The sequence below is a fragment of the Chenopodium album genome, chromosome 3 (assembly GCF_948465745.1).
Source record: "Chenopodium album chromosome 3, dcCheAlbu1.1, whole genome shotgun sequence".
Classification (NCBI taxonomy): Eukaryota; Viridiplantae; Streptophyta; class Magnoliopsida; order Caryophyllales; family Amaranthaceae; genus Chenopodium; species Chenopodium album.
Genome location: NC_137836.1, coordinates 66,586,253 through 66,595,498, shown reverse-complemented (window position 1 = coordinate 66,595,498; position 9,246 = coordinate 66,586,253).

Here is a 9,246-nt window from a genome sequence, read left to right as displayed (position 1 = left end):
TCAAGCAATAACAGTAAATATCAAGCAACATAATAAATCAAGATAATAATTATAATCATCATAACTAATCATAACAATTATAAAAATAATCATGAACCATGTTAAAGCATAATAATAGCAAGATCCTAGGCATGATACTAACAAGATTAATAACACACCCTAGCATGTTACTAAGCATATAAAAATCAAATATTTAACCCTAACATGATACTAACATGAATATTAGGAAAGAAAATAGAAGGCATCATAACAATCATACTTAGTATTAAATTTACCCTAGACATGATACTAGGAACATCATAATAACAACCTAAGAATGAACTCTATATCATAACATCAATGCAAACAATTAAAGCACTTACTTGGATGCCTCGTACCTCTTTCTAATAACAAAATACACACGTTAGTAACTTCAAGGAAAATAATAAAAAACAATTAAATTAAATAATTGAAAGAGAGATTTGGGACCAAACCCTAAGAAATTAAACCTTTCACGTCTAGGGCGAAGGCAACTTCGAATATGGCTAGGTGTTTCTAAGTCTAATGGATGCGGAATTTTAATGTTTGAGAGAAGACTAGTTGAGAAAAGAGAGAGAGAGTAATCAAGAGAATCTTGATGAGAGTTGGTGAATCAAAACGGAGTTTTTAGGACGTTATTTATAGAAAAAATCAGCCAAAAAGATAAAACATCAAAAACAGAGTTCTGACGCAAAAAGCCAAGTTAGTGCCAAACGCTGACCTTAGCGCCAGACGCTAAGGCTAGCGCCAAGCGTAGCGTCAGGCGCTAGAGATGGCGTTTGGTGCTAACTCGGAAATTCACGCGTTTTATTTAAATTAGATAGAAATTGTCGTACAGAAGGATAAAATCGTATTTTCCTCAAAAAACAATCTTTGATTCTGATTAAAACTTTTAAAAGTCAACAAAAGTCAATTTATCAATGCTAATTGAATTAGGAATGATAAATCCATGTTAGGCCCTCCTCTAGATCATTGGGCCGCATATAAGGCTCAAACCGGGCCTAGTTTGGTAATTTGGCCATAACTTCCTCAATATTCATCGGAATTGGGCTTATAATATATCGTTGGAAAGCTCTTTTCAATCCCCATCCAACAACACTATTATTTGACCCATATCATGGACCAACCAAATTGGATTGGCTATTTTCTTTAAAATAGGTTTTCAAAAACAGAGAGAAGAGAAAAGAAATTAAAACTATCCGCAACACTAAACTTTCCACACTTTAACTTCATTCAATCATGATTCGACGTGAAAGGTACTCATCACTGGGTTTGGTTTTGGGGAGACACAAATGGGTGTCTACAGAAGCCCCCACTTTGACTGAGTTTGGAGAAATGCAAGTTTCGAAAACAAAAGTCAAAGTATCGATAGGGACGGAGAATGATTCAGAACGTTCTGCGATCCTAAATCATTCTTGTAACGCCGATACCTGCAAACTAGCGTTATTTAAACAGATAAACGATTTAAGAAACGCGTATCTTGCACCGTCGAGCACATGTCTCTGAAGTAACCGATTTGCTGTTGCTTTTTCTGTTTTGATGACCTCCTGCCAAGAGAATGCCATCCCGCTTGAAAACCGCTAAGCTTGTAACTGTTTCCAATATTGAAGATTGCTTCACTTGAAACGATCTTCTTCCGCTTTGATAATATTCAACGTCTAAGGGAACACTATCGAAGATTGCTTCGCTTGAAACAATCCTCTTCCGCTTTGTGACCATCTTCCACGTCTAAGGGAACATGATCGAAGATAACTTTGCTTGAAATCACCTTCAATTTTTTTTGACAACTTTCCACAATATAGAGAACGCTGTCGAAGATATCTTTGCTTGAAGCTATCCTCACTTGTTGCGATAATTTTCCAAAGGAAATTACCGAAGATCTCCGCTTGTCGATCTTTAAAAGTTCGCTTGAACTTTGCTTCCGCTATGCCTATACATCGACGCTTTTGCTGCTTTGAACCTGTATGTCGGTGCCCTTTGCTGAATGAATGAACCAATATGTCAATGCCTTTTGCGAATGAACCAGTATGTCGGTGCTTTTTGCGATGAGCTAATGCTTAGGCGCTTTAAGCTAAGTGAGACGATCTTTTATCAGGTCGATCACTTTATGCAATCAAGCCGATTACTAAAAATCGTGTCAAATTGCTCAGAGGGGCTAACTTGCGTACCAAGGAACCAAAAATATATTGCAAAAAGTTAGAACAACCGTATTAAGCGGCTGACTGTTCTGGCGCCGCTGAAAAAACATCATCGCCAATTAACTGGCTGTAGCGCCAGACGCTGGAATTAGCGTCAGGCGCTAAGCCTATCTGTTGACGCCAAGGTCTAGCGTTTGGTGCCAGAGTAAGGGGCTAGACTTTCACTCCTTACTTTCCACCTTTTAGATATTTGATTGATGATTAATGAAGAGTCTCCGAAAATCCGTAACTTTTTTACTCCCAATGCCAGAGCTGTTTTAAGGCCTAACATGCATGCTTTGTATTCGGCAGCGTTGTTGGTAACGTCGAAATCAAGCTTTATGGAGATTGGAACATGCTCTTCTTTAGGTGATACTAGTAATACTCCAATTCCACATCCCTTTTGGTTTGAGGCTCCGTCGAAGTACAAGGTCCAAGTATCATCTTTAGTGACCATCAAGTCTTCTGTTGGAAAGTCTGCTAGAAAGTCTGACACCACAGATCCTTTAATAGCTTTTTGCGGCATAAACCTTACATCAAACTGGGCTAAATTGACTATCCTTCTCGATATGCGTCCATTGAGTGTAGATTTCTCGAATAGATACTTAAGTGGATCTAATCAGGAGACTACGAAGACGGTATGCACTAGCATGTAATGTCTTAGCTTGGCTGTGACCCACACCAAGGCGAGGCACAACTTCTCAATTGGCGTATAACGTGCTTCATATTTGAGCATTTTCTTGCTTAGATAGTAGATCGCGTTTTCTTTGCCTTCTACTTCTTGTGCTAGCATAGCTCCCATTGTCTCTTTGGTAACCGTTAAATACAACCTAAGAGGTATTCCGGGAAGTACTGGTGCTAATACGGGAGGATTTGCGAGATAGGATTTGATCTTTTCAAAGGCTTTTTGACACTCGTCATCCCATATCACTGGTACATTCTTCTTAAGCTTTTTGAAGATTGGTTCACATATCGTTGTCAATTTTGATATGAACCTACTTATGTATTGCAACCGGCCAATAAATCCTCGAATTTGTTTCTCGGTTTTGGGCGGTGGCATTGACATGATTGCTTTAATCTTGGTTGGGTCTATCTCTATTCCTCTAGAGCTTATGACATAACCCAAGAGCTTGCCTGAGGTGACTCCAAAAGGACACTTAGATGGGTTCAACCTCATATTGTATTTTCTTAGCCTTTCGAAAAATTTCCTTAAGGCTACTTGATGGCCTGGATGGTCTTTTGATTTCACAATCATGTCGTCGACATATACTTCGACTTCTTTATGCATCATATCATGGAGTTAGGCAGTTGCTGCACGTTGGTTAGTAGCACCCGCGTTTTTCAACCCCGAATAGCATTACCGTGTAGCAGTAAGTGCCCCATGGTGTTATAAAAGTTGTTTTCTCCATGTCTTCTTCTGCCATGAGAATCTGATTGTAACCTGCGTATCCGTCCATGAACGAGAGAAGTGCGTGATTTGCCGTGTTATCTGCCAGAATATCGATGTGTGGTAAAGGGAAGTCGTCCTTTTGACTTGCCTTATTTAGATCTCGATAGTCGACACACATTCTTACCCTTCCATCTTTTTTCGGAACTGGGACGACGTTTACGACCTATTCCGGGTATTTGGATACCTTGATGAAACCTGCAGTTATTTGTTTTTTAACCTCTTCTTTTATTTTAAGAGCTACGTCGGGTTTCATTCGACGTAACTTTTTTTTTACAAGTTTCATTCCTGGAATTAGTGGTATAGTGTGTTGAGCTATTTCTCTATTAATGCCTGGCATATCTTCGTATGACTAAGCAAATACATCGATAAACTCTTTAAGTTAATTAAATCGGTTCTTTCTTGTTCGTTAAGTGTTAGTCCGATTTTAACTTTTCTTTTATTGGTTGAATCATTTGAGATATCAACCGTCTCAGTTTCTTCAATTATTGGTGTTTTCTTTTCGAGTGTTTCCATTGCTTTAATAAGTTCTTTGTCTTTTTCATTGTTAGTTAAGCAATGCTCGTCATCTTGGGTTAGAGAAGAACACAAAAAATAAGGAGAAGAAGAATATGTCCTTAGGGACTTGATCACTAACTATTCTAGGAGAAGAAATAGAAGGGGAAGGTGCTACTACTAAAGACCTAGATGACTCTATAGGGAGAGACTCCAACTCAGACTTTGACTCAGACGACTCTTCAAACATTGGTCCTTGCCCTGATAGATATCTTTCTTCCACTTGGAGTAGTCACCTTGATAGTCTTGCGCCACCCTTGCAGTGATCCTTCCGCTGGAGTGATTAGCTTCAAGGGATCGAAGCTTTCACTTTGTAGGACTGTTTGAATGAGCGAGGAGTTATCCTCTTTGTAAGTTGGCTCATTCTTTTCTCGCCCAAATAGTAATCCCATGACGTTAAAGTCAAAGCATGGGGGTGCTTTCTCCTTATGGACAGGAGTTGGGATATCATCTGTGAAATAACAATCCAAGAAAATTTCAAATCCCGGTTGCCTTATGCCGTTTACAACAAATGGCTCGGGAAATTCATGACATGGATAGTCTTCTCCTTCTTTTATAAATTGACCATTAAGTGTAAGAGGGAACTGATCCATTGGGATTGCCTTCTTTTGAGTGTGAGCGTCTCTACGTGCCTTTGATTTTTCCTGGGCTCGCTTAAGATCTTTCCGAGTCGGTTCGAAACCAAGTCCGAAAGTGTCTAACTTAGGGAGGCCAGGTGACTCCAACAGTTTTGCTATTCCCTTCTTCTTTCCTAGGGCCATCCCAGGAAAATGTCCTTGTTTCTTCATAATAGCGTTTACAATCATGTTGGAATGGGGGTCATGGCAAAGAGGGGTCCTTTCATCCTCCTAAATTAAGGAGACCTCTTCGTTAAAGCCCCATAAGTCTTCATCATCCTCGTCATGCTCCACATTAATTATTGGGTTTTCTATGGACTTGATCCTCATAGGTGAAGCATCAATGGTGATAGGAGGAATTCCCCCAACTATGGATTTTACTTGTTGGTGGAGAGATGAGGGGACGACCTCTAGGTCATGAAGCCAAGGGCGTCCCAACAGCAAATTGAATGAAGCTTTAATGTCTACTACTTGGAAAGTAGTAGCATGTTCTATTGCTCCTGCCGTTATATTCATGGTAATTTTACCCAGAGCTTGACAACGAGTGTTGTCGTAGGCCCTTATTCCTTGTGTAGACGGAGTTAAATCTTCATCCCTTATGCCTAGCATCCTCGCAATTCTAAGTGGACAGACGTTGATGGCCGATCCATTGTCTACAAGAGTCATAGGGACATTCATTCTCTTGCAAACTACCGTGAGGTTTAATGCCTTGTAATGTTTGTCACCTTCTGGAGGTAAATCCTTGTAAAAAAAAGTTATCAAATTGATTGGACTAGGAAGATCACTAGTGAGGAAGTTAGCCAACCCCTTAGGAGTGGTGTCAGAATCTATCCCTATTTTGTCCAAGGCATTCATTACAGCCAACCTATGTTCTCGGTATGTCGCCAGAAGTTTCCATACGTTCATTTCAACCTTTGTTTTCTTAAACTGATTGACGATATCATTGTCTTCAATGATAGGCATGGGAACTTGTTGTGTGGTTGGGATGGTTTGTGTTGAAACGGGAGGTTGCATTCTCCCAGATCTTGTGAGGACGTCTATCGATGAGTCTTCTTTAGCCCAAAAGTCATCCATGGCGTATGACACAGAAGGTGGAGATCCTACTATGTCTTTTAAGTACATGTCTTCTTCATCACTGTCCCAAACTCCATTAATATTTGCGTCCTCTTCTTGTGGAACTTGGACTAGTTTCTTTTCATCAATCATTTTCTGAATTAAATCCTTAAATTTAAAACAGTTTTCGATGGTGTGATCCCCTAATTGATGATACTAACAGTAATATCTATCTGTCTTTTTCAATGATTCGAATGGTCTCGGTTCGAGAGGTTTGATCTCGCCACTCTTGGAGAGCATTTCGAACATTTGTACATATGGGATCCCAATTGGAGTGTATAGTCTATTACTCTTCTTGGGCTTTTCGGTGACTTGTAAAGGAAAACGCTTTGCCTCATAAGTCGTTCCCATGGGTGTGAATTCTCTCTTAGGTTCATCTTTCGGGAGTGGAGCCTCGTCATATTTCTTTTGAAGTTCCTTTATAGCCTTGAGAGTTTCACGCAGCAAATGCGATCCTTCCATCATAGACAGTGTGAGCGATTGTATGTTCTCTTTGCTTGCTGGTTCTGGAAGGTTATCCATGGCGTCGAAAAAGATCTCCTCCTCTTCTTCGATGGCATGGATTTCTTTGAGAGGTTTAATGAGAGACGAGGGGTCAACCTCGTTTTCCTCATCAGAGATAGCCAAGGCATGAGCGAGAGGTGCATTATCAATACTTGGCTTCTTACTGGCAGGGGGCAACGACAGCTTGTTATTGTCGATTAAGTCTTGGATAGCTTCCTTAAGCTTCCAATAGTTTTCGGTGAGATGGCCCCTACCTTGGTGATACTTGCAGTGTGCATTGGGGTTCCAATTAGCTGACCTCTTTTCGACTGGTGGGTCCCCAAATGGTCCAATAGGAGTTATAAGACCTTTTGCATTCAATCGATCAAATGCGGTGTCATAACTCATGCCAACAGGAGTAAAGTTCCTCCACTTCCCCTAGGTTAAAAGTGCTAATATTGTTTGAGTGGGTGGTTTTGGAAGAAGAAGGATTGTCGTTCTTCTTGCCTTTCCAGCCACTGTTGGAGTTATTGTTGGCAGCTTTTCGTAATGTCAAAACCTCTAAGCTCCAAGGCCCATTTAAGAATTCGGCCACTGGCTTCCAAAGTTCCAAACGGCTTTTTCAACGGCTGATCAGTATAGACCACAATTGAGTGGGCTAGAAAATACGACCGTAGCTTCTTTGATGCCAGACCAAGGCAAGGCCAAACTTCTCTATGGGTGGATACCTGAGCTCGGCATTGCACCGTACGTGGCTGATAAAAAAAGACAGGGATCTGATTGTCGTCCCTCTCCACAAGGAGGACAACACTAGTAGAAAAATACAATAAGGCACCCCCATAAAGGCACCGGTTCAGGCCAAACCGGTGCCCTAAACCGGCCCAAATTTGGGCGCCATTTTACACAAATATAAAAGGCACCGGTTCAGACCAAATCGGTGCCAAAAACTAAAAGGGCACCGGTTTGAACCGGTGCCAATTGAACTGCTCCTAAATTTTTTAAAAAAAAAACGGTTTAACTTTATAATAATAACAAAAAAAAAAAACCCTCCCATATATAAACCCCCCCAAACCCTAGCACTCAGTCACTCATCTCGCCGCTTCTCCCTCCTCTTCTCTCCTTCTCTTTCTCTCTCCTCTTCTCCTCTCCTCCTCTTTTGCTCATCATTCACGACTCATCTCCTCCTCTTTCGCTCATCATTCACCAGTGTTTCTCATCTCATCCTTCCCTTTCTCATCTCCTCCTCCTTCCCTTTCGCTACCACGTCTCCTTTTCCTTCTCCTTCAAGCCCACCATGAAGACCACCACGGAGACCACCACGAACACCACCACGGAGACCACCACGAACCGGTTTGATTTAGATTTAGTTTTTTCGATTTTGATTTTAATACATTTTGTTTTCGATTTTGATTGTAATACATTTTGTTTTCGATTTTGATTTTTTGTTTTTCGATTTCTGGATTATTTTTTTCCGTTTTCAATTTTTATTTTTTTTTTCGATTTTTGTTTATTCGATTTTAATATATTTTGTTTTCGATTTTGATATTTTATTTTTCGATTTCTGTAATATTTTTTTTCTTATGTTTGATTTTGAATTTTTTTTCGATTTTTGTTTTTGTTTATTCGATTTTATTATATTTTGTTTTCAATTTTGTTTTTTTGTTTTTCGATTTCTAGGTTTTTTAATTTTTATTTTTTATCTGGGTTTTATCGTTTTCAAATTGTTTTCGATTTCAATTTATTTCCATTTCTGGGTTTTTTTTTATTTTTGGGTATTTTACGATTTAATTTTTTTTCGATTAAATTTTTTTGCGATTTCAATTTTTTTTTCTGGGTTTGAATCTTAATTTTTTGTCTAGGTTTGAATCTTCATTTTTTTTTCTGGGTTTGAATTTCAATTTTTTTTTCTGGGTTTGAATCTTAATTTTCGTAATTTTAGTTTATAGTGAGTTTATTAATGTCGGTGTTTTAATTGATTCAGGTGAAGAATCAAGGTGTTGCTTTTGGAATTTTGATTTCAATGTTGTAATTTTTTTTTCTTCGATGTGTAATTTTTTTTTCCTTCAATGTTATAATTTTTTTTTGTGGATTTTGATGTTGTAATTTATTTTATTTTTTTGTATTGTAAAATAACAATTTAATCATCAATATATTTCGTATTCAAGCTTGTTATATGTTTCTAATTATATTTCTTATTTAATGATCAATTTTGATCAATATTCATTTCATTTAAGTGGATAAAATATTATGTGTGTATGTGGATAAAGCAAACTAAAAAAAAAATTAAAAAAAAATACATGAATTGGCACCGGTTAACCGGTGCCAATTGACTTTAATTCCCAAAAAAAAAAAAAAAAAAAAAAAAAAAGAGAAGTTATGGCACCGGTTAACCGGTGCCTATTTGACCCTATGGCACCGGTTTTGAACCAGTGCTAAAAAATTGGGTTTTTGGCACCCCCCACATTTGCACCGGTTTAAACCGGTGCCTTAGGCCGGGTTTGAACCGGTGCCAAATTCGTTTTTTCACGTAGTGGAACACTTAAGGAATGGTATAAAATAGCGAGATACATGTATAAATTTTCGTCTTTGAGTGGACTTACGAGCCGAGGTAACGTATGCAATGGCTTTTCAGCTGTATGAAAGCTCCTTCGGCCTCCTCTGTCCACTTGAACACAACTTTCTTCTTGATGGTTTGGAAAAAATATCGGCACTTATCGCCTGACCTTGACAAAAATTGGCCGAGTGCAGCTAAACAACCGATCAATCTTTGTACTTCTTTGATATTCCTCGGCGACTTCATATTTAGGACAGCTTGAATTTTTTCAAGGTTGGCCTC